The sequence below is a fragment of the Manis pentadactyla genome, chromosome 17 (genome assembly GCF_030020395.1).
Source record: "Manis pentadactyla isolate mManPen7 chromosome 17, mManPen7.hap1, whole genome shotgun sequence".
Lineage (NCBI taxonomy): Eukaryota > Metazoa > Chordata > Mammalia > Pholidota > Manidae > Manis > Manis pentadactyla.
This window is the reverse complement of record NC_080035.1, coordinates 60,865,959-60,891,006: the sequence shown is the minus strand read 5'-3', so window position 1 is coordinate 60,891,006 and position 25,048 is coordinate 60,865,959.

Here is a 25,048-nt window from a genome sequence, read left to right as displayed (position 1 = left end):
TGGATCCTTTCTGTTGGGGGTTCTGTGTATTTCCATGGTCTGTTCGATTACTTCCTCCCCCAGTGTGGGGAAGTTTTCAGCAATTATTTCTTCTAAGATACTTTCCGTCTCTTTTCCTCTCTCTTCTTCTTCTGGGACCCCTATAATACGGATATTGTTCCTTTTGGATTGGTCACACAGTTCTCTTAATATTGTTTCATTCCTGTAGATCCTTTTGTCTCTCTCTATGTCAGCTTCTATGCATTCCTGTTCTCTGATTTCAATTCCATCAATGGCCTCTTGCATCCTATCCATTCTGCTTATAAACCCTTCCAGAGTTTGTTTCATTTCTGCGATCTCCTTTCTGGTATCTGTGATCTCCCTCCGGACTTCATCCCATTTCTCTTGCGTATTTCTCTGCATCTCTGTCAGCATGTTTATGATTCTTATTTTGAATTCTTTGTCAGGGAGACTGGTTAGGTCTGTCTCCTTCTCTGGTGTTTTCTCTGTGATCTTTGTCTGCCTGTAGCTTTGCCTTTTCATGGTGATAGGAATAGTCTGCAGAGCTGGGACGAGTGACGGCTGGAAGAACTTCCCTTCTTGTTGGTTTGTGGCCCTCCTCTCCTGGGAGAACAGCGGCCTCTAGTGGCTTGTGCTGCGCAGCTGCGCGCAGACAGGGCTTCTGCTTCCTGCCCGGCTGCTATGGAGTTAATCTCCGCTGTTGCTGTGGGCGTGGCCTGGCTCGGGCGGCTGCTCCAAAATGGTGGAGTCGCGTTGGAGCAGGAGCTGCTGGGAGGCTATTTATCTCCGTAAGGGGCCTGCCTGCTCCCTGCAGCCCAGGGGTTAGGGTGCCCAGAGGTCCCCGGACTCCCTACCTCTGGGTTAAGTGGCCCGCCCTGCCCCTTTAAGACTTCCAAAAAGCACCCGCCAAAACAAAACAACGACCACAAAAAAAAAAAAAAAAAAAAAGTCCGCTCATTTTTCTTTATTCTCCGGTGCCAGCCTTAGGCATCTGCTCCCCGGTCTTTCTGCCCTGTTTCCCTAGTATTGGGGTCCCTATCCCATTAAGACTTCCAAAAAGCGCTCGCCAAAACAAAACAGCAAAAAAGCAAAAAAAAAAATGGTCGCGCGCTTTTCTTATGTCCTCTGTCGCCCAGCCTCCAGTGCCCGCTCACTGTTCTTGCTGCCCTGTTTTCCCAGTATCCAGGGCCCTGCACTCTGGCCCGGATGGCGGGGGCTGGGTGCTCGGCAGCCCTGGGCTCCGTCTCCCTCCCGCTCTGCCTGCTCTTCTCCCGCCGGGAGCTGGAGGGAGGGGCGCTCGGCTCCCGCGGGGCCGGGGCTTGTATCTTACCCCCTTCGCGAGGCGCTGGGTTCTCTCAGGTGTGGATGTGGTCTGGATATTGTCCTGTGTCCTCTGGTCTTTATTCTAGGAAGGGTTGTCTTTGTTATATTTTCATAGATATATGTGGTTTTGGGAGGAGATTTCCGCTGCTCTACTCGCGCCGCCATCTTCCCAACCCGAGTCCACTGTTATAAATATTTTTAAAAAATTCTTCTGTCATACTAGCCAGGCAGGTTTTCATTCAAGGACCTCAGTGGGAAATTATTTACTTACAGATGCTTGGAGAACACCCTCTCAAGTCTGGGGCAATGTATCATCTATAGAAGCAGCATAAACCATGACCTTGGGGTGTGTATGAGCAGTAGACTGCCTGAGTGCTGGCTGTATGCCCTTGGATTAGTTATGTAGGCTTTTCCTCTGAATTTTTGAAATTGTGACAAAATACACATAGCATAAAAGTTACTATCTTAATCACTTTTAATTGTACAGTTCAGTGGTATTAAGTATGCTCACATCATTGTGCAACCACCACCTCTGTGCATCTCCAGAACTCTTCGTCTTGCCACAGTGAAACTTGCTACCCATTGAGTATCAACTCCCCATCTCCCTCTCTCCAGCCCCTCAATCTACTCTCAGTTTTTATGACTTTGATAACTCTAGGTTAGAGGAATCACACAGTATTTGACTTTCTGTGTCTGGCTCATTTTACTTAGCAGAATGTCCCCATGTTGTAGCATGTGTCAGAATTTCCTTCCTAGTTAAGGCTGCATAGTATTCCATTTATATGCATATCACATTTTATTTATCCATATATCCATCCCTGGATATCCGGGTGGCTTCTACAGTTTAGCTATTGTGAGCGATGCTGTTATGAACAAAGGTGTGCAAATAATCTAGCCTTTTTAGATGTTGGATTCCATACTGTAAAGTGGCAGCAACAATAATATATAAAACAGTAAGCTGTTGAATGGATTAAATGAAATGTTACATGTAGAGTAGTTATGACAGCTCTGGTACCTTGTGAGCAATTTATAAACAAAATGTCAACTCTTGTTTTTATGAAAGTGTTGACTCCACACAATTTAGCAATTTGCCTTTCCCAGCCTCCTGGGAGCTGAATATTCAGTGTCCCGTAGACAAATCCAGTATCAACAGTGTACACTGAGAACCAGGTGTGAGTCCATAGCTGTATGTTCACTCAACTGAAATGTGTTTTTTACCTAAATTCTTGGAGTTGTGTCTTTGCATTCTATCTTGTAGAGTGATAATAGGCCACATGTTGGAATGGTCTGAAAAATAATGACTTCCCCTATCTAGCCCTTTACAGTTCTGATCATTTGAGTGCTTGACATCATCTATCTTTCTACTTACCTATCCCTACAATAAAAAATATGTGATTAAAGTGGTTCTTATCTGTACTGTGAAAGTGGATATATTTATATGCCAGTTCTCTAAAAGGGAAGCTCAGAGCTTCAGAAAAGATCACTGAAGAGTTAAAAGAGTGTTTAGGAAGAACATTTCTAAGCATTACTTGTTAGGATTACAATTTTACTGCTTTAAAGTAATTATAATTTTCATTGCAGGATCTATTAAAAAGGCTTTTACCTGACAGTAATTTTTCTTGTAGTTACAGGTCATTGTGAGAATGAAGGGAAGAAAGGAGGACATGAAGGGGAAGTGGGATGGTTTACCAAGTGCATCTTCACAGACAAAGGGGGACAAGAAGAAATGCTGAGTCCCTTAATGCCTACAGAGTATAAATTATTTACGAGGCCTACAAATTCCGCTCTAGCTTCCCAGAAGCCTGCTCTTTCAAAGTGTGAGTGCTTGACATGATTTCACTTCACATTCATGTGTCTTTACTAGCTGAATTTACTTCAAATCTTATCTTGGATTTTGCTAATACTGCAGTATATCTATTTATCTAACTATCTATATCCCAGGTCATAATATATAACTGTTTTTTATATTATCATTAATGTCGTCAAGAATGGAGACATATATTCCTTTTTATTCTTTTAGTATATTTTAAAAAATAGTGCAATTACTGAGCACTTCTAAATGCCAGATAGCACAAGACAATCTAATATTTAATATTAATAAACATCCTCATGATGAATATTTGAATACACATAAATATTCCCATGTGTACTTGAGAAGAGATTTGAAGCTATGCAACTTTTCCACATTTCCTCCAAAATCTATAAAGAGGTAAGGTTAATTGCAGATCCGTCTTGCTTCAACCCCTGTGATTTCCCCCGCCATACAACAGGACATTCACAGACATGGAAATTCCCTACATTTGTTAAATAAGTAAAACATCTAAACTTCACTTTTAAAGAACTTACATTCTGGATCCTCTGTAGGCCATATAACCAAAGTCAGAGGTGTTTGCATGTTTATTTTGGACTCAAAGAATCTTTAAACTCCTGGAGCCTTGCACATCCAGTGAGTGGTCTGGAGGCTGCATGAATGGTGGTATCATTAAATCAGCCAGGGAACAAGGAGAAGGGACAAGTTTACGACTAAATAACCAAGTAATGCGTTTAGCTGCAGGGGTATAAAAGAGGAGGAAGGCTTCCTGGAGGCAGTTGGGTAGTTGGCCCTTCATACCAGGTTGTGAGGTTTTGCATCTTTGAGTTACGGAATAAATTATACTTCGAAGCAATGCTATAATGGCCACAAGTGTTTCTAATATTAGGAGATGGCCACAGTTTCTGAAATTTTGTCAAATATCCTTTCAAGTAACAAAATCATCATTTTTCATATATTCATACAAAAAGAAATTTATTGCACAAAATAAATATTGCACTGCTTCCTTTGTAGTCATTAATGTTTGATAGGTAATTACTATAATCCATAAATAATCTAAAATACCATTTTAGACATTTGTTTGAACTCTCATTCATGAACTTTTTAAAGCAGTGCTTCGAAGGAACACAATGAATACCTTTCCCCCATTATTATGGAAGTCCTAATATGTATATAACTAAAGCTGGACAGCAGCTTGAGGGGGAAAGAGACTGTGTCGGCTCAGTGCGTGACCTAGGCGGACAGCCTCTCAGTTAGTTACCTAGAATTAACTGAAAAATCAGTTGTTGGCTCCAGTTACGAGGACTAAGATTTGTATTAGACCAAATTCCTTAATTTGCGTAGCAAGTTGTATGTATCTGATGGACTGATTTTTGAAAAGGACTCTAGAGTTTCAGTAGAAAATATTTTTTGAAGTAACTCAATATGGAGTAGGGAAGCCAGGGTAAACCACAACACGAAAATCTGGAGCACAGTTTCCAATTTACATTTTCTGCATATGACCTACTTTAATAAGGAAATGAAAATCATAAAATTAGCTTTTACCTGATGGTCTAAAACTTGGTTGTGAAAGTGTTGCTGATGACAAAGGATACATCACCTCATGCTGGTGGCAGGGAGCATTAGAGGAATCCACATGACCCAGAGCTGAGCAGCTGGTAACCGAAACCCATCTTGCCAATGTCAGCTGTAGGCCATCTTCCCAATTTGCCAGAGAAAACGCAGCCACACTTTGCTTACCGTGCCTGGTGTCAGGAAGGCCACACTTTTGGCTCCCGTCCCCTTAGGATTGTGGGGAGACGGCCGAGGCACACACCCAGTCTGCCCACCCTGCCAGTGGTGGGAAGGAAGGAGGTGAAGAATGCTGAAAATTATGAGTCACTGCTGTCAGGTATTCTGAGGCCAAAATAGGACAAAGGATTTTCTTTTAAGTAATTACATAAAGAAGTAGAAGAAGGAAAAGAAAGAGAAGAAGGAGAGAGAAGAAGAGAACAAAATTATGTCTTGCCATATTTCAGTTTGAATGTGTGGAGATCAGAGAGAAAAATCTGCTTCACCTCTTAAGCTGTGGGTAAAGACAAGTTATCCTCAAGGTGAATTTGCTCAGGGAAAGCCAGTCAAGATACAGCATAAGGAAATGTCTAGAAAGTGCTGCCATGAGTAAGACTGAGTGAGGATCACAGTAAAGGAGGGAAGGGAATATCAAAGAAGAAATAAAAGAGAATTTTCCAGAGCTTAAAAATACAGATAGTCACATCAAAAAGATTTCACTGAGGACCTAGCACGATGAATGTAAAGATCTGCACGTGAAGTATCTCTTGAAGTCACAGAAAATCACAAAGAAGAATCTGATCATCTACAAAAGCTAAGAATCAGACTTCTATCGAAATGCCTCCTAGAAGAGATAGGAACTTCCCCTCCCTGGCGTTGCTCCCACAAACCCACCAACGAAGCCTGATCATGAGAGACCATCAGCCAAAGCAAAATTGAGGTATATTTTCCCAAATACTAGACCAGGACTCTCCAAAAATATTAAGGCCACGATACAGAAGGACAGACCGCGGATCTGTCTCAGACTAGAGGAGACTGCGGGACGTGCGGGCTAAGGCAGGGTGGCGTTCCGGAGGGACCGTGGAGCAGCAGAGGGGACGCCCGTGGAACGAACTGAACCCAAATAAATGGGTTAGTTAGTAGGGTACTGACATTAATTTCTTAGTTGTGGCAAATGGAGCACCATTATGTAAGAAGATTCATTAGCAGAAATTGGAGGAAAGAGTAATAGGAATGGTTTCTACTGTCTATGAAAGTATTTTGTGAACCTAATATTATTTCAATATAAAATTAAAAAACATTCTTACCAGAAAAACTGGGTACTTGAAGGCAATAGAGGAATGCCTTCAAAGTTCTAGAGAAAGTGATTTTTAGTCTATAGTCACAATACCAATCTAGTGTGAAGGTCAAATCAACATTTTTACAATATGGAGAAATTTTGCGAATTTACTTTTCATCAACATTTTCTTAGATAATTACCTTAGAATGTGCTATAGCAAAGCAGAGGCATAAAGTAAGAAAAAGTATGATTATGGAATATATTTTAAAAATCAGTCTAGATTAAAGTAGAAGATAAATGCTCTGAGGAATGAGGCCTCTGAAAAAAAAATTAAAGAAAAAATATCCTGATAAGATAGTTGATTGGATAGTGTTGTCGAAAAAAATTGGTGATATGATAAAGGACAATACTGTGAAAAGAAAAAGAATTAAAAAGGAAAGGAGGAAGAAGGGGAAAAATAAAAGGCAATTAGAAATTTGAAGAAAACCAAAAGGTGTAGAAATGAAAATAATATATAATTATTTCCTACTTGGCTCTGGAAAGAGCAATATTTATATAATCACCACACTGTAATCGCTGCCCATTGATTTTAAGTAAAGTGGAATGTAAGATGGTATTGAAGCATCAGTGCACCGACAAGGGGGCACCGGGTCTAAGAGTATTCACAAAGGAGGTGCTGAGCTTAGCCTTCAGGAATCAAGAACTTTCTGTAGGAAATCTTTTCTAAGCTGAAACCAGAAGACCAATTAGTCTGAAAGAAGGATGTAGCAGTGGAGAGGATTTTAATCAGAAAAAACATTTGAGAAGCCCCCAAAGTAAAGGAAAACTGTGCTGCAGTCAAGGTACTGAAAGAAATTTAGATTAATGGGAGTAAAAATGTAGGTGTGGGAGGTATTGGGCAAGTGCCAACAAAGAGGGTTCGAGAGGTAAGGGCTGTATCATACAATAACATGTGTGTGTGACACAGCCTTTAAGTTTTGAAAGTATCCTAACGTGAATGAGGAAGTGGTTTAGGCAGGAGGGCCACAATGAGGGCAGCGTTTTTAGAAAGGTGACTCTGGATGCGGTGTGGAGGATGGTCAGAGCTGAGGAAGTGAGTGCGGAGAGGAGAGTGATTGCTGCACAGGGAAATGCTTTGGCCTGGATTAGAAGAGGGCCAGCAAGAAGGGAAAAGAAGTGGAAGTGAATGGGCACAGCACATCCTCCTCAGGAAGCGTAGGTAGCAGTGATCACACGAACTTGGGGAACAAGGAAGAGGGGGGAGTGAAGGAGGACATCCAGATTCAGAGTTGGGTTACTTTGTACGTGGAGCTGCCAATCACTCCATCAGGCAGCAGGGAGCAGAGGTGGTGCTGGGAAGCCCAGTGACTCCGGTCGTCGATGTGGAAGATGTCCAAGGTGAGATACGGATTAGGGCGTTGCATGTATGACTTGAAGCTCAAACTAGACATACTTTTGGATGCCATCTGATAGTGAGTAGTGATTGAAGTCATGACAGTAAGTGTTATGTCAAATATTTGATATTTTTGGGAACTATATCTTTCCATAGCTATCTGATGTTTTTTTTTTAGGGGATAAAATGAATAGTAATTTAGAAGTTAATACAGAGAAAGTTCAGCTACAAGTACTCATTCTTTCTTTTTCATTCCCAAACCATTCACTCACACCTACTAAACATGTTTGGGAAAACTTAGGTAAATAATTCAAGGTGCCCACCTTTACAGACTGGTAGGAGAGATGCACATATACAAACCTCATTTTAATACAAGGAGTTAAATTCCTCAGTTTAGGGATTACAGTGTGCTTTGTGGGAACATGGAGAAACACAGGTAAGTCAAATATACACAGAAATATTGAAACAGGTTGTGATTTCTTACTGAGCCAGATTTGCCAACTATAAAAGATATTTAGATGCATTTGGAGTAGGTCTTCTTTATAACCACACTTCTGCAGAGGTTGTATTTAATCTGCTGGTGTGTAGCATTTGGTTTACAAAACTGCTTAGGGTGCCAACAGGAAATAGCATAAGCCTAGGAGAATTCAGCTCATTAGCTGATATGCTGCCTAAAATACGCTGGGTTGGGGGCTGTGGCTCAGCGAGATGCATCGCAGAGCCTGGGCTGGAAGCTGGGGAGCAGCAGGCGTCTGTGGAACACATTTGCTTATCTGTCTTTGGGTGACATAAACTTTGGGCAGCATTCCTCAAGTGGGAATATTATCTCTGTGGACCTAAGGATATACTTATTTGACTACATCATATCTAATGTTCTAGAATGTTGTTGACCTGAGGATGTCAGTATCTTATGATATTTATTGAATAACAATATGCTCTGCTGTCGTATACTAAATTAAATAATGAATGAACCTCCTTTACTTTAATATACTAATAATTAATTACAAGAAAGCATTTATTTAAGGGGATTTAGATGTAGAAGGGCCAGTAAGGGAATAAACAGGATGAAAATTTAAGAGCGAGTAAATCCATCTGGATTTGAGAATTAGGTAATGCCTGGTGATTAACATAATGCGAGCAGAATGCAGTCAGTCAGGAGGCAACATCTTAAAGAGCCTGACAGGAGACAGGGAGCCGCTTCCGTGAGCAGGCCAGAGCGTTCAGACAAAGCTGTGTGAGGAAAGCGCTGCCTTTGGTGGGTGTGGGGATGAGACTGGAAAATGAAGAGTGGACTGATTTGTAGAGTCAATTTCAAAATTCAGTGTGGTAGGAGAAAGTAGTTGAAAGCATTCAAATATGTTGGTGGCTCCTGAATTACATTTATAATTAGTAATTTGATGTGAGAAATAAAGGGGGTTCTCTAGGTTTCGTGTCTGTGTCAGGGAAAGGATTGTGGAAATGATGAAATGAAAATGATAGATACAGAGGAAGAGGCTAGTTTTCTTCATAGGAAGCAACTGAGTACCTGCTAAGAGATAAGGTTTGAGTCCTTAAAACCCAAATCGACTCTATGGTCATAAGCCAGTTTCATACAGAAGAATATGAAATCTCCCAGCCAAAATCTAAGGTTTAAAAAAATGTGTAAAGACATGTACTCTAGTAAAGGCACTGCTATGTTCCTTTCAGGCAGCTTTTTAACCACACAGTCTCAGAACAACCTCAGGTGAGGACAGGCTTGGTTCAGTCAACAGAGGAGTTGGATCTGAAACAGAGGGCCTGGGAGCACGGCCACGGTGTCGAGGAAGTGGGTGGGCTTGGGAGTTGGAGTGGTTTGGGCATAAAGGTTGTATAATAACATAAATGTGGAGTCACAGAACTATGGGAATCTGTCATGAAGGAGGAGCCATAGGAATAGAGGGAAATGTTTAGCAGAAATCATTTTTAAAAGAAAAACATGGAAAAAAACCCTGAGATGACATTATGAAATAGAAAAATATACAAGACAATGAGTGATGAACCTCAAAATTTACTGCAAGAACAGTGACTCCGTACCATAGACAGAGGTGGATTGTTTCAAAGGGAAGCCAGCTTTTGGAGAAAGATGATGAGTTCAAGTTTGAACACATTGAGTTAGGGGGACAGTCAGTTACCCAAGGGGATTTCCATTCGTCCAGTTAGACAAATGGGGCAGGAATGCCAGGCATGTAGAAGTAAAGATATAGGCACGTTCACCGAGTGGATAGGCATCGAGAGAGCGGCATGTGGGGGCTCCACGCGGAGGTAGTCATCTAGAAGCAGTTCAAAGAGGGAGCGGATGGGGGCCTCGGGAACTAAGGCAGTGGGGTGAAAAGGGGAGCAGTGGGTTGGGCTTATACTTCTGATAAGGAATTCGTGGAAGAAATTTCTCTACATTTCTATTTCAGGGCAGAAATCTTAGAGAAATGCCAGAAGGAGAGATGAATTTCTTTACAAAGAAAGACGATTAAACGAGGTAGTTGACATTTTTGGCAAATTTTGCTTTAGAAGACAAAATAAAATAAAATAAAATAAAAAATCCAGAAATATACAGCCCCAAAATAGTGTGGCATGAAATGTTGTCAAATTCCTGCTGAATTTGAAGAGACACTCGAAATTACAGCTTTTTTTTTCTGCAATAGCTTGTGTTCACAGTATTCCTAAGCTAAAAAGTACATCGCTGGAATGATATTGATTCTTTTCTTATTGACTAACAATAAATCGATAAGATCATCACTGGTGGGTCCCTTACGCAGATCATATATTCCAATTTAAATTCAGTTCTCAAATTAGGATTGAGTCCTTCCTATGAGATAAATGTAGAGAGGTTTTACAGATATTAACAAATATAATGAGGAGAAACAGTGATTTTTAACTTACTCAGTTGACTACTGATATTTCTTATGTACCTTCAGGGAGAGGTAGGGATTTACATTTCCTGCTACATGCTAGTGTTTCCTGCTCAAAGCCCACACGACAACGGAGAGCTGCCCAAGACCCATTGTGAGAATTGCTAGGCACGTATCCACTGTCCCTTCGGACTCTGCCCTTCTCGCGTTCTCCCCGCCATCAGCTCCCTTGAGGTTGTTGCACACTTTCAGTGCATTGTTCCTCGGAGGAAGGGGAGGGAGGTCTTTAGGGAAAGGGCCGTGAACTCCAGCTCTTCGCTTGCTTGTAATTCACCGTATCTGCTTGCTGGACTCAAGCCAAGCAGCCCAGCGGGGACCCTTAGGAATTCCACCAGAAAACCAGAGCGTGTGTGTGCCCCCAGCCAGAGAGAAGGCCGTCATCCACCGCAAGCCGTTCAGCGTATACTAAGTTCCACCCAAATCTTGTTTCCGGTCACAAATGGTGCAGTTCAGTGCTCTTCGCAGCTCTGTGGGTTTTATTCATGGCCAAGAAAGTTGCTGAACAGTGTCAAGGTGTCTGCTGGGGAGAAAACAGAATGAAGGCCCTAATCTGAAAACCTGAAAAAGGTTCAGAGAGATTCTGTTGTATTTTGATTTTTTCCTTTGGACAAGACAAAGGAATTACGGTCTTTTGCTGCGGCCAGGGTGGCACCTGGGAAGTCAGAATTTATCCATAGCCCTCCTTACAGTCACTCGTCGCGTTTATCACCAAGTGCGCAGTGTTCGTCATGCTCTTACTTGGGCAGCGTGCTTCTCTTTCATTCCGTGGGGGTGGCTTCTCGAGCCCACAACATTCTCTCATTACATACAAGTTAAGGAAACTCTAATGTACTTAAAATGCTGCCTCAAACTCACAAGTACACAGAATAAGTTTTTTCCAGTACATGTGGGTATCTTCTGAAATAGCATTTTCTCCACAGAATTAAATGCTTCTTTGGTGTCTTGGAAAGGTGATTTCCACCCAAATGGAGGAAGTAGTTATAGTGTGTAAAAATAAACAAACACAACAAAATAAGTATAAGAAATCCAAAAACTTAAGAACATTTCTTCTTTGTTTTGTATGCTCACAGAGAAAGTGATCCTAGGATTTTGTGATAATAAGAAACACTTAAATGAGCATCTCCTATGTACCAGACACTTTGTAGAATCCTTCGATGTGGTCCAGATTTTATTAAACACAATCTTTGCCCTATTCAATGCCAAATTCCGAGGTTTATACCTAGGCACTCTGGTGCTGCCTGAGGTCCGATCTCCATTGATGTGTCATATATGCACATGTTATCTAAGCATGTGTGCGTACATACACTGACACATCTTTTGCATTTGTAATTTTTTTTACCCTGTTGCCTCATAAAAGTTTAAAATGGAAGATTAGGCTCCATTCAGAATTTCATAATGCCTCAATAGTAAAATCAGTCACCAGCATCTGACGAATGGTATTTCAGAACTGTGAGGTGGGACAAAGGCTGATTTGAGATTCATACCTACTCTTAAAAAAAGGAAGCAATCTACACATCTGCAAAGCTCAGGAAACGGCTGAGGGAATTTGCATGATTTGGGCCTGTGAAGCCGTTTTAGCGCACAAATTTCTTCCTTTCATCTCTAAAGGGTGTTGAAAGGATACAAACATGTTTTTTCCAGATGATATGAATTACTGACTGGCATAAATAGCAACTCACACTAATGCTTTAGAAATGTGCTTTTTATTGAGTGAAGATGGCATCCGGAAAAAAAAATATGTAGGAAAAAAAGTTGTATTTTATGAGAGCTGAAGATGGAACTGGATATACTGTTTTTTTGTGTGGGCGGTAACTAACATTAAAATTTTACGTTAATCTTTGTGCTCTACTTAGTGTGTATAACCTTGGTTGAGACATTTATTCTCAAAGATGGTAAAGTGAATAAATATTTAATAAGTAAGAAACCTGGGGAATTGTTCACTAGACCCACATAATTTTATTAAATGGGATGAACTAAAAGGTAAATATAGATGTTTACCTATTAAGGGAAACTATAAGAAGTTTGCTTCATTTCAAAACAGGCAGTGTATTGTACAATTAACCCAATCAGACTTTATATTATTAAAGAACTCCCGTTATTCAAAGGTATTGTAAATAGTTTGCCAGGATGGGATTTTTGCACCATAATTCAAACAGTCCAAAGACTGTAAGCTGTAAATTTAAGTGTGAAATGCATGAGCTAGAAGAAGCCCTATTTAACAGGGAACTAAGCCCAAGAAAATTCCAGGGGGTGATGATCAAGTACATCATCACTGTGACAGAGCCAGCTAGTTGTGATTCTTTTGACTGACCATTTACTGCTCTGTTACAATGTTGGGTATATGTTATACTATCTCTTTAAGATGATAAAGAAAACTTAGTATCACTGTCAATCTGTAAGACCCAGGTTCCTGGTCTTGAGAAATATTTACCCTGAGAGCATCTCAGATAAAAGACTAGTGCTGGGAGTAGCAACTGGGAGTCATTGGTAAGTGGTTGAGTTTATATAACTGCAAGAAAGTATGCTGTGATCAAAAAAATTTATTTTTTTGTCATTTCAATTTGTTGAAGCTTGTCTGATTGGCTCTGTGAATGACAGGAATTTTAGAAATGCTATAGTTTTTTGCCTCTCTTTAACCACAGTGAATCAAACGATTGGACTATGAAACTTCATGAAGGTGAGGAACAGGTTCAGGCTGTTTTATTATCTTACCCCAGGAGTTAACAGTGCCTAGTGCATAACAAACTTTATCATTCTCTGTGTGTGTGTGTGTGTTTCTTTTATGCGCATACACACAAATACACAATGAATAAATAGTTGAATGTATATATAAATGATTAAATGTATTAAGTATTTAGCTGTGTGTGAGGGCTATAGTAAAACCTGAGGACATGCATAGACTTTGTCAAAAAGCCCTGGAACCAGGTAAAAATATTTGAAGTAAAACTCAAAATCTACAATCAGTTTCATTCCAATGTATTTATGTGTAAGTATGTGCAGTACACCACATGTACAAAATGCCACAGGAGCATCATTTGGGATAGCCCTAAATGGGAAACAGTCCACACGTCCATCAACAGTAGGATGGATGAATTATAGTTTATCTGTAGAATAGAATTCTATAAGGCAATGTAAATGAATAAACTATTGCTACACCCCACAACATGGATGAAACTCAAAATTTCTTGAGTGGATAAAGCAGAAATAAGAGATTGCACTTTATATTTGAACACTTATTTTAAATTCAACCACAAGCAAAACTATACTGTGATGATAGAAGCCAGACTGTGGTTTACTTTTAGGGGTTAGGGGAACTGGGTGGGAGCCCAAGGGAAACTTCTAGGATGATGATAATGCTTTCTTTCCTGGTCTGGTTCTAGCCACACTGAAAAACTCATCAAACTAATTAACACTTTCTGTATGTTTACATACAAAATTGAAGGTCATCTACTTAATGGTTGTGTAACTGTGAAGAAGCTCCTTTCCTTCCTTATGCTTCAATTTCCTATTTGGAAAATGGGGAAAAGAGTGCTTACTTCTTAGGGTTGACAGGAGGATGGGAGCAGCAAGTGGACTATGTGTAATATCCCCTAGAATGATGCCTGGAGCATATGTTCAGTGTGTGGTTGGAGAAACAGTTGCTTTTACAATGAAACAGGACATTGAGGGGAAACACTGCTATTACCTAACCATCTTTTAAGGGCCACTTGGGGTTTGTGGATAGTGAACATCACTGATAACATCTTCATAAAAGCTGAAAAAGCTATGAAATCATGTAGTTAGTAACTAATATTTCCAAAAGTCCCTGAGGTATATTGATTAATGTTTTAAGTCTTATTCATTCACATATTCATCCATCCATCCATTTATTCAGTCTAAGCATCTCTAAGGATCCCTATGTAGTATGCAATGCATTAAGTTTTGGGATTACAAAGACCAACAAGAGCTAGTTCCTATCACTAAAATATATGTGAACTCCTATAAGAAGGAACACAGAGAGTCAGACTTAAAAAATATACTGTAACAAAATATATAACAGAACAATTTAGATAATCTCATAAATTATTTTATGATTTATTGATTCTTGTCACAAAAATCTGCCATCTTAATAATTCTTAAGTGCATGCGTCAGTAGTGTAAACTGCATTCACATTGTTGTGCAATAGATCTCCAGAACTTTTTTATCTTGCAAAACTGAAACGTTATACTTATTGTAACAATTTCCCATTTCCCTCTCCTCTCAGCCCCTGTCAACTACCATTTTGCTTTCTTTTCCTGTGAATTTGATTACTTTAGATCCTTCAGATGAGGGGAATCAAGATTTTTGTTTCATTTTTAAATTAAGAGTAATGCCTTGATTCTCTACTTCACATCAACCAATATTCTTAGTTCCTCTGTTAATATTTATAGTTTTGAAATGTTGATTTATAAAACGGTTAGATATATCTAAGGGTTCCTGTGCTTTTTGGATTTTGGAGGGAAAACTGAATGATTATTGGCTAAAATTTTAGTGTGAGGCCAGGATGACTGCCGTGTTCTCCCAACCCGTCTTTTGGTGTTACTTTCTCACAAAATTTAAAACATGTGAAAACAGTATCTTCTTAGTATTTGTATGAATTCAGATTTGTAAAATTTACTTTTTTCAGTCAGTAAATATAAATTGAAATCAATGCCATTCATTTTTTTTTTCCTTGTGGCTCCTCTTTTTTTTTTCTTAAAGTATCACTAATATGCACTCTTATGAAGGTTTCACATGAAAAACATTCTGATTACTGCATTCACCCATATTATCAAGTCCCCCCACACCCCATAGCAGTCACTGTCCATCAGCCTAATAAGATGCTGCAGAGTCACTACCTGTCTTCTCTGTGCTGTACTGTCTTCTCCGTTACCCTGCTACGTACTGTGTACCAATCATAATACCCCTCAATCTCCTTCTCCCTCCCTCCCCACCCGCTCTCCCTCACCCATCCCCTTTGTTAACTGCTAGTCCCTTCTTGGAGTTTCTGAGTCTGCTGCTGTTTTGTTCCTTCAGTTTTGCTCATTTTTATACTCCACAAATAAGGGAAATCATTTGGTACTTGTCTTTCTCTGCCTGGCTTATTTCACAGAGCATAATACCCTCTAGCTTCATCCATGTTGTCGCAAATGGTAGGCTTTGTTTTCTTCTTGTGGCTGAATTGTATTCCACAGTGTATATGTTCAACATCATTTTATCTGTTCATCTACTAATGGACACTTAGGTTGCTTCCATATCTTGGCTATTGTAAATAGTGTTGCGATAAACATAAGGGTGCATAAGTTCTTTTTTTTTTTTCTTTTCATAAGTCTTTTTGAATCTGATATCTTGTTTCCTTTGGGTAAATTCCTAGGAGTGGAATTTCTAGGGTCAAATGGTATTTCTATTTTCAGTTTTTTGAGGAGCCTCCATATTGCTTTCCACAGTGGTTGAACTAATTTACATTCCCACCAGCAGTGTAGGAGGGTTCCCCTTTCTCCACATCCTCACCAGCATTTTGTTGTTCCTTGTCTTTTGGATGTTGGCCATCCTAACTGGTGGGAAGTGATATCTCATTGTGGTTTTAATTTGCATTTCCCTGATAATTAGCGATGTGGAGCATTTTTTCATGTGCCTGTTGGCCATCTGAATTTTTTCTTGGGAGAAGTGTCTGTTCATATCCTCTGCCCATTTTTCCATCAGTTTATTTGCTTTTTGGATGTTGAGTCGCATGAGTTCTTTATATATTTTGGATGTTAACCTCTTGTTGGATATGTCGTTTATGAATATATTCTCCCATACTGTAGGATGCCTTTTTGTTCTACTGATGGTGTTCTTTTCTGTACAGAAGCTTTATAGTTTGCTGTAGTCCCATTTGTTCATTTTTGCTTTTGTTTCCCTTGCCCGAGGAGATGTGTTCAGGAAAAGTTGCTCATGTTTATATTCAAGAGATTTTTGCCTATGTTTTCTTCTAAGAGTTTTATGGTTTCATGACTTACATTCAGGTCTTTGATCCATTTTGAGTTTACTTTTGTGTATGGAGTTAGAAAATAATCCAGTTTCATTCTCTCACATTTAGTTGACCAGTTGTTGAAAAGACTGTCATTTCCCCAATGTATATCCATGGCTCCTTTATCTTATATTAATTGATCATATATGCTTGGGTTTATATCTGGGCTCTCTAGTCTCTTCCATTGGTCTATGGGTCTGTTCTTGTGCCAGGACCAAACTGTCTTGATTACTGTGGCTTTGTCGTAGAGCTTGAAGTTGGGGAGTGTAATCCCCCCTGCTTTATTTTTCCTTCTCAGGATTGCTTTGGCTATTCCATATGAATTTTGTGGTTCCATATGAATTTTAGAACTATTTTCTCTAGTTCATTGAAGAATGCTGTTGGTATTTTGATAGGGATTGCATTGAATCTGTAGATTGCCTTAGGCTGCCATTGCTTTTTAACATGCTGAAATTTGGTTTATATCTCATTTAGGGGCACATGATGTACTTTCAAAAATATTGCTTATATATAAAATGTTGAAAAAAATTAGAAGCCACCTTAAGAGTTGTAATAAAAAGAGTAGTTGTGACCATTTGGAAATAGCAAATACTTTTTTAGGGTAGAGTAGGAGTTTAAGCATAAAACGGGCCATGCAGCTAAAGGAGTGAGAAATAACTACAGAGAGCCCCACTGTTGGGTTGTTGGTGAATCTTGGCTTCTGTCTTGGAACCTGGTTGGCTAGCAGTGTCACCTACTAAGGAAAAAAAATTAACAGGGGAAATGTATTTGAGGAAACATAAAGGATTTGGTTTGTACATGTAGAGGTTGCAATAGATACGAGAAACCAAGATGGGTATTTTTAGTGAGTAGTTGCATGAGTGAGCTTGAAAGTTGTTAAAGATAGTAAGTTTAGAACTGGTTCTCAACAATAATTGCACATTTAGAGAAATTTTAATAATTACTAAATCCCAGGCCCAACTTCAGACCAATTAAATAACCATATTTCTAGATATGTCCTAGGCATGCTTTTATTTATTTAGTTAAATAAATAAACAAAACAAAATAAAATTTCATCCAGTGATTGGGAGCCACTGGTCTACAGTTCATGTTGTAGCGTCATCTGGATGTGGATTAGAGTTGCAAACCATCATCCAGGGAGTTTATATTATAGCTTCATGTCTTCCCCCTGCCCTTGTCACTGTTTTTGGACTCAAAAACACTGATCCAATTGGCTGTATCAATGGATTCTCCTGCCCTCTGGCTTTTGCTGAGTCTGTCAATGGGAGATTGGAAGAAAACCAGGAGATAGAAAGTGAAAACAGATATTTATTTTCTGAGCTCCCTCACCACTGGGTCAATGAATCACTGAAGGTTGAGTGTAATTCTCTGTCAAAGACCAGTGTTCCTGCATGGGGACTTCTTCATGTAGTTTCCTCTGGAGTTCCCTGTAACCTCCCGTCCCCTGAGCTCCTCCAGGTCTCATGATGATGAGGTCTCTCTGCTCTCACCAGCTCCATGGTTCTGAACTATCCTCTGTTGGTTTTCCTAAACCCTGCCTACCCCTTTGTAGATAGTACCTTTAATAAACTCTCCTCATTAATTACAGAGCTGTGAGAGTGTGCCAACTGTTTCATGCTAAGCCCCTGGCTGATAAAGGAGCATAAGAAAAGTTGTGGGCTGAATATGAAATCTAGGGAAATGATGAGCTTCAGAGGATACATAAAGGAAGAGAGAAAGAGGGAGTCAAGTGTAACGAGGAGGGCCAGTGGAGTTGACGGTGATAGATTCAGAGAGACTGGACTTTACATGTGAGGATGGAAAAGTGTGTGCCATGTCGCAAAGGTCGTGATGGTCTTCTTCTTAAGAAGTTTTGTGGTTTGCAGACAGCAAACCAGATAATGGGATCAGGGCAGGGATGCAGGTGAAGAAGTGAAAACTAGTTTTTTGATGAGTTTGATGACAGGAAGAAGAAAAGTTTGGTATTTATTAAGAGTTAGTAAGAGAGTCAATGAATTTATCGATATGGTCAAACACTTTTAACACAAAGTATGTTCTATCTCCAGTGGTTGTGACAGAATACTAATAATATCAAGAGGCTCTGAAGGGGTGTGAGCAATATACATAATTTGTGCTCTTAAGGTTTAGGTTTTTGTTAGCCACTCAAGGAAGAACATCAGAGAGTTAAGTCTTGATTTTAAAAATAAGCAAATACATAACAGACAAAGTACAGAAGGCATACAAATGAAATCCATTCTATCCTAGCTATTCTGAAATGATTCCTGAATTAAGTCAAATCATTAGAGACCTAAATCTTATTGCATCACTTAGTGCCCTTCCTCTCCCCTTTGCCAAAAAAATGTTTTGCTAGGTTGGTCTTTGCTTTATCTGGAAGAGTATTTTAAGAAACCACCCTAAGAACATGTTTTCAAAGATGATAGTCATTAGGACACACAGTGTCCTCCTCAGGAGAGTAAATCTCAGAATTATTTTCTTTAGTTTTTATAGCAGGCCTCTTTCATTTCATATCAACAAGCTTGCTTTTTACACAGGCACTGTGCTTTTGGTTAAATAATTACTTGTATATTATTTAAATATTAAATAAATTTTCCATTAACCTCGATCGCTTAAAGTTTGGAGTTGACCTTGAAGCTCCTTGTTAGGAAGAGAGATGACTTCACAAGTACTTCTGGGGATTAAGTTTGCTCCTGACTTTTTACTTTTTAAAAACCTGCATTTCCTGTGCCTTATTTTCCTGATTCTTAGAAAACATACTTCACTGCTTTATCCATAAAAGAGATTATTTTTTTCCCCATTTTTAGTAAAAGGCTCAATTTAAAGAAGTTGGGTAGGAAGAATTTTACTCTGCCCTTTAGGGTTATCCTAGCTGGTTTAAAAATCAAATGAGATGGATTAACAGGAGGGAAAAAACAAAGCTTACCTATGTGCATACAGAGATTCCATACACATGACAATCCAGAAACAGTCAGGGACCTGAGGTATATATGTCGTCCTGAACTCAGGAGACGGAGCGGGAAGGAAGGCAATTCACGGGACTATGAAAGAGGAAATGATAAACAGATTTTCCTGGACCACACGGAGGAATTCAACAAACCGACTTTGCTGAATTTCTCCCTATCGTACTAGTTTAGATTATAATGTAGTTATTTATAATTTGTATTATAATGTAGTATAATCTATAACTGTGGTGATGACTCTTCTTCTGGAGCAGCTCTTCCACCTAAATTATTTTTGTGCAGTGAGCAGGGTGGCAGGTTCAAGTTTCTTCCATAGAACCTTTTGGTCCTTGGCAGTTTTCAGCTTTGACGTGATCTACATGCCACAGTGGCCCATCTTGGCTGCAGCCTGTCCTTGGCCCCTACCAAGGCATAAATAAATAAAACCAAGAATATGAAAGTGCATGAAAACTGTAAAGTCCTCGATGCTTCTTGTTTGGTTTTATGTTTTGAAACTGTGTGCTTTTCTCCCCTACCTGTTTCCTTGTATGGATGAAAAATTCATTAAATTTACTTCAGTAAAGACAGAGTTGAAATAAAGAAGTAAAGAAGGAAGAAAATATTAGCTTTTCTATTCAGCTTTCAGATAACACTTAAGATCTTGGCAGAAAAGAAATGTAGAATTATCTGATACATTACTAGATTTTTTTACAGTGGACAATGGACATATGGTACTTAACTGAATATGACATAGTGGAAAAGCATATAGACTCTGGGAACAGAATTAAAGGGTGTTACCCCAGAGTCTGTGTGTGTGTGTGTGTGTGTGTATGTGTGTAGGATCCATTGATTCTTCACAACTCTTTGCTCGTACCTGAAGAACATATAAAATCATATAGCATGGATACCAGTAATGTAATTGGAAGGGAGATAGAGCTAATATTCAGGTAGACATAGGGGTTGTCTGAGATGGACAGGGGTCCAGAAGGCTCTTGAGGCATTGAATATGGTTGTCAGATGTAGGAACATAGTGATTTATCACTGTCAGGAAAGACACTGTCAATGAAAGATTTTGAAATGGGGAAAAAAAAGACAAAAACCAAAAGCAGCAGATATTCTGGGAAGATAGCAGAGGAGAGAGAGCCTAACCCACCTTCCTCCACCTACACATTGAATGTACACCTATGCACAGAGTATTTCACCCTGAAGAAGAGTAACTAGACGACCCAACACCTTTTATACAACAAAGGACAGAAAGATCACATACAAAAATGGCAGGAGAGACAGAGACACAGCAATGGTTGGAACCCCACCCCCAGCACAGCCCCTGACAGAGGCGTATTGCTGAGAGAGCCAGGAGTGGACTCCCTGCCCTGAGGCGCAGGGAAAAGCCTTGCAGTTTAACGTGCAACTAGACCATAAGTGCAAGAACCCAGGATTCACTACTAAACATCCCCTGCTTGCCAAAGAAACTGTTGGACAGAGGTTGAGATTGGAGGAGGTGTCCAGTGCCATTGTTTGCTTTCCTTCTGCGCGTCCTGATGCGGCCAAGAGCAGGCTCTGCGTGCACGCACTAATCTCAGCCTTGGTCTAGGCAGCCCCTGGCTCCTGCCCATACCCAGGTGTGCCTGCAGGGAATCCAGCAGTGCCCCCCTTCCCCCCACTGCCGCCCACCATCCAGCCCCCATAGCGGAATCAGGAATGAAACTGCCAGCTTGTGCCCCTGAGGCAACTTCCCAGAGCAGCCCAGGCCATGTATCCACGGCTGGGGAACACGCATGCATGGGGACTTGGGCCAGTGGACTGGCCGGCACAGATGCGGAAATTCCCTAGAGTAGTCCAGAGGCCACAGGGGTCATAGGGAACATGAGCATATGGTGCCTGATCCCAGCTGCCAGCGGGATTGGTGGGTGCTACTGTGGGAATTCCCTGGAGCAGCCCCAGAGTGCAGAGGTGATATGGGGGAATATGTGTGTGCACAGTATCTGACCCCAGCTGCCAGTGGGACTGGTGGGTGCCTACAGGAGAATTCCTGAGAACAGCCTGGAACATGCAGGGCCAAAGGGTACCGTGCAGGGAACCTGACTCTACTCTCCAGCAGGATCTGGCAAATACCACACCTGGGAAATCCCTGGAGCATTCCACAGTGACTGATAGCGCACATGGGCATGTCGGTGAGGAGGTGTTGGACAGTCCAGTCCAGGGGGACTCCCTGTATGTTAGGTGAGATGTCAGCCCAGGAGAGGGTTCTTGATTCTTATCAAGAAAGAATTCGTGAACAGGTTGGATGAGTGCAGTTAAGGAAGAAATTCCTTAAAGTAGTAGTGAATGGCGGCAGTCATGCAGGCAGTAGAGAGCAAGGAAGAACAGAGGGAAGAATGGAGAGTCCATCGAACTCCTGCTCTGTGTAAGGAAAAATCCCTTGCCAACTCCTAAAGCCGGGGTCACCTGGTGTCCAGTGTCTGCTTGAATCTTCATGGCCTGGGAAAATAGCCCCTACCACGCTAGGATGTGGGAGAGCCATGGAACACTGCATGGAGTGAGATTATGTCCTGAAACTTCCCAAAGCAAAGGAGATTTTTCAGGTGAGCTGCAAAGGACATGATCATACAGCCACAGTCCTACCTGGGTCACCCAGGCGATGGGAATTTACAAGCCCAAATCAGAGATCTCATTGCTCTTCTCTACTTGTTTAAAATAGAGAGAGAGACAGAGAGAGAGAGAAGACTTCTGCTTAAGTCTAAAAAATTGAATGAAAAAGAAAAGGGACAAAGACATTTACCACCAGAGGTAGAGGTCAGCAATTTTTTGTCTTTATCATGAAAAAGAGTTCAAACATAAAGTACAATAGGCTTATGCAACAGAGAAGTTTGTTTGATAAGACAGGACACACTCAGGCGGAAGTGCAGGCTATCTCAGAGAGGAGACCCCCTTCAAGATTCAGGATGTGGATTTTTAAGGATTTCAAGAATGGGGTAAAGGACCAGAGGATCATGGACTGAAGTGTGGTCTTATGATGTCTGTCTCTGGTGGGAGACAGTATGTCACCATCCATAGTCACTTGTCTAGATATTCTGTAAGATAAAGTTAACACAAAGGATTTATTGGCCCTGGTCTCCAAGATAATGATTACCCTCAAGCAGTGGAAACATAGTTAGAACTGCTTGCCCTGCCTTTAGATAGGGTTGGTTGTTGGCTAATCACCCTAAAATATGTTAGGAATCTTACCACCTAACTCCCTGGTTTTTAAAAATGGAATCTTAGCATTAACATGGAGTCTCTCCTGTTTTTACTACACTAGTTATTTATATCTGGGCATTTTTCATCATAGGCAGGAAAAATTAATTATTATGGTTGTCCGAGGTCCTTGCTGTACCTCAGAAGCACAGGGGACTTGGCTGGTGCCCATCTGGGAGTTAGCAGAAACATGCCTCTGACCTAGTGCTGGCCCCTTACCCCTCTCCTGCCAGCACAGAACCCATAGGTGTCCACCCAGGGGCCCGTCCAACAGGTCTCCAAGGTCACACCTCTGGGACCATGCCTTGGGAGCACCAGCACCAGGAAAAGCCCATCTCACACTTACTTGGCTTACAAACTTGCCAAAAATTTGAGACATTTGCAGTCTACATAGGGGATTCTCCTACACACAGCCAATCTGTCAACACTGGGAGAGTGAGCCCTTCCAACTAATTTATAGAACCAAGCACAGGAACTTATGCATAATGATGAGACAGAGGAATATGCCCCAAATGACAGACTAAGGAAAATAATAAACAAGAAAAAAAAACACGAAGTGAAATAGAGTTAACCAATCTACCTGATAAAGAGTTTACAGAAATGATCATAAAGATACTCCCTGAACTTGAGAAAACAAAGTGGAACTCAAGACACACCTCAACAAAGAGATCAATGTCTGAAAAAAAACAGATCAGAGATGAAGAATTCAGTAGATTAAATGAAAAATACACTGGAGGGAATGAACAGCAGACTAGAGGATGCCAAAGAAGGTATCAGTGACTTGGAAGGTAGAATAATGGAAAGTCCTTAAGGTGGACAGCAGAAGGAAGAAAGAATTCAAAGAAATAAAGTTAGGGTAAGAGAGCTCTTGTACATCATCAAATGTTTTAATAGTCACATTGTAAGAGTCCCAGAAGGAGAAGGGAGAAAGAGAGGAGTAGAAAATTTATTTGAAGAGATAATAGCTAAAATATTCTCTAACCTGAGGAAGGAAAACAGTCTATGAGATCCAGAAAACACAGAGAGCTCCAGGCAATATGAACCCAAGGAGATCCACACCAAGACACATAATCAAAATGTCAAAGGTGAGAGACAAAGAGACTCTTAAAAGTAACAACAACAAAGAAAAGCAACAAATTACATGTAACAGAAACACCACAAGGTTATCAGCTGATTTTTCTGCAGAAACTACAGGCTGAAAGGGAATGGCATGATATATTCAAAGGTTCAATGGAAAAAAAACTTCCAACTAAGAATACTCTACCCAACAAGGTTATCATTCAGAAATGAGGGAGAGATAAAGAGCTTCACCAATAAGCATAAGTCAAAAGAGTTTACCACTACTTAATCAGCCTTACAAGAAATGTCTCAAACAGTCAGAATGGCTACTATCCAAAAGATAAAAAATAAACAAGCACTGGCAAGGATGTGGAGAAAAAGATACCCTCCTTTTCTGTTGGTGGGAATGTAATGTAAATTGATCCAGTTACTGTGGAATACAATATGGATGTTTCTCAAAAAAGTAAAAATAGAAATATCATATGCCCCAATTCCACTTCTGGGAATTTACCCCCCATAAACCAAACTCTAATTCAGAAAGATATATGCACCCTTATGTTCATTGTAGCATTATTTACAACAGCAAAGCTATGGAAGCAACCCAAGTGCCCATTAATAGATGAATGGATAAAGAAGATGTGGTACATATGCACAATGGAATATTAGCCTAAAAAAGAAGGAAATCTTGCCATTTGCAACAACATGGATAGACCTAGAGGATGTCCTTCTAGTTGAAATAAGCCAGTCTGAGAAAGACAAATACCATATGATTTCACTTATATGTGGAATCTAAAATACCAAAACAAATACACAAAAAAGAAACAGACCCATAAATAGTGATAACAGACTGTTGGTTACCATAGAGAGGAAGTGGGGGGCATGGGTGCAATAGGTGAATGGGATAAAGAGGTACAGACTGCAAGTTGTAAAATAAATTAGTTATCGGAATGGAAGTACAGCATAGAGAATATAAACAATAATTTGTAATATCTTGGCATGGTCAGAGAGGGTACACTTAACTGTGGCAAGCATCTAGTAATGTATATAATTATTGAGTTACTATATTGTACATCTGAAGCAAATATAACATTGTATATCAACTTTATTCCAATAATTTAAAAAAATGGAAGGACCTCTTATCTATTGAAGGGTAACCTTTCAGTTTATGTTTTAATTGTTTTTGAACAAATAGAGCACTATAACTTATAAATAATTTGCAACAATTAAAGTGACACTTATCTATAAAAATGCAAATGAATTCTGTCTCAGAAAGGGACAACTGATTCGTAGACACCCCATCTCCCCTTCCTCCAACTCCATGAAAAAAGCCATTTTTGAATCTGTAAATTAATTTCGGGAATGCTGGTTTGTCTGTGTAGGAAGGAAAATAATTTTTCCTCTACCCTTCTAGGTCCTTGGCTGAGAGTACCCCTCACCTCAGTAAAAGACAGATTAACAGGAGAAACACAAACAGAATATAATAACATACCTCCTCTATTATACAAAGGAGAGGCCCAGGAAAACTGAG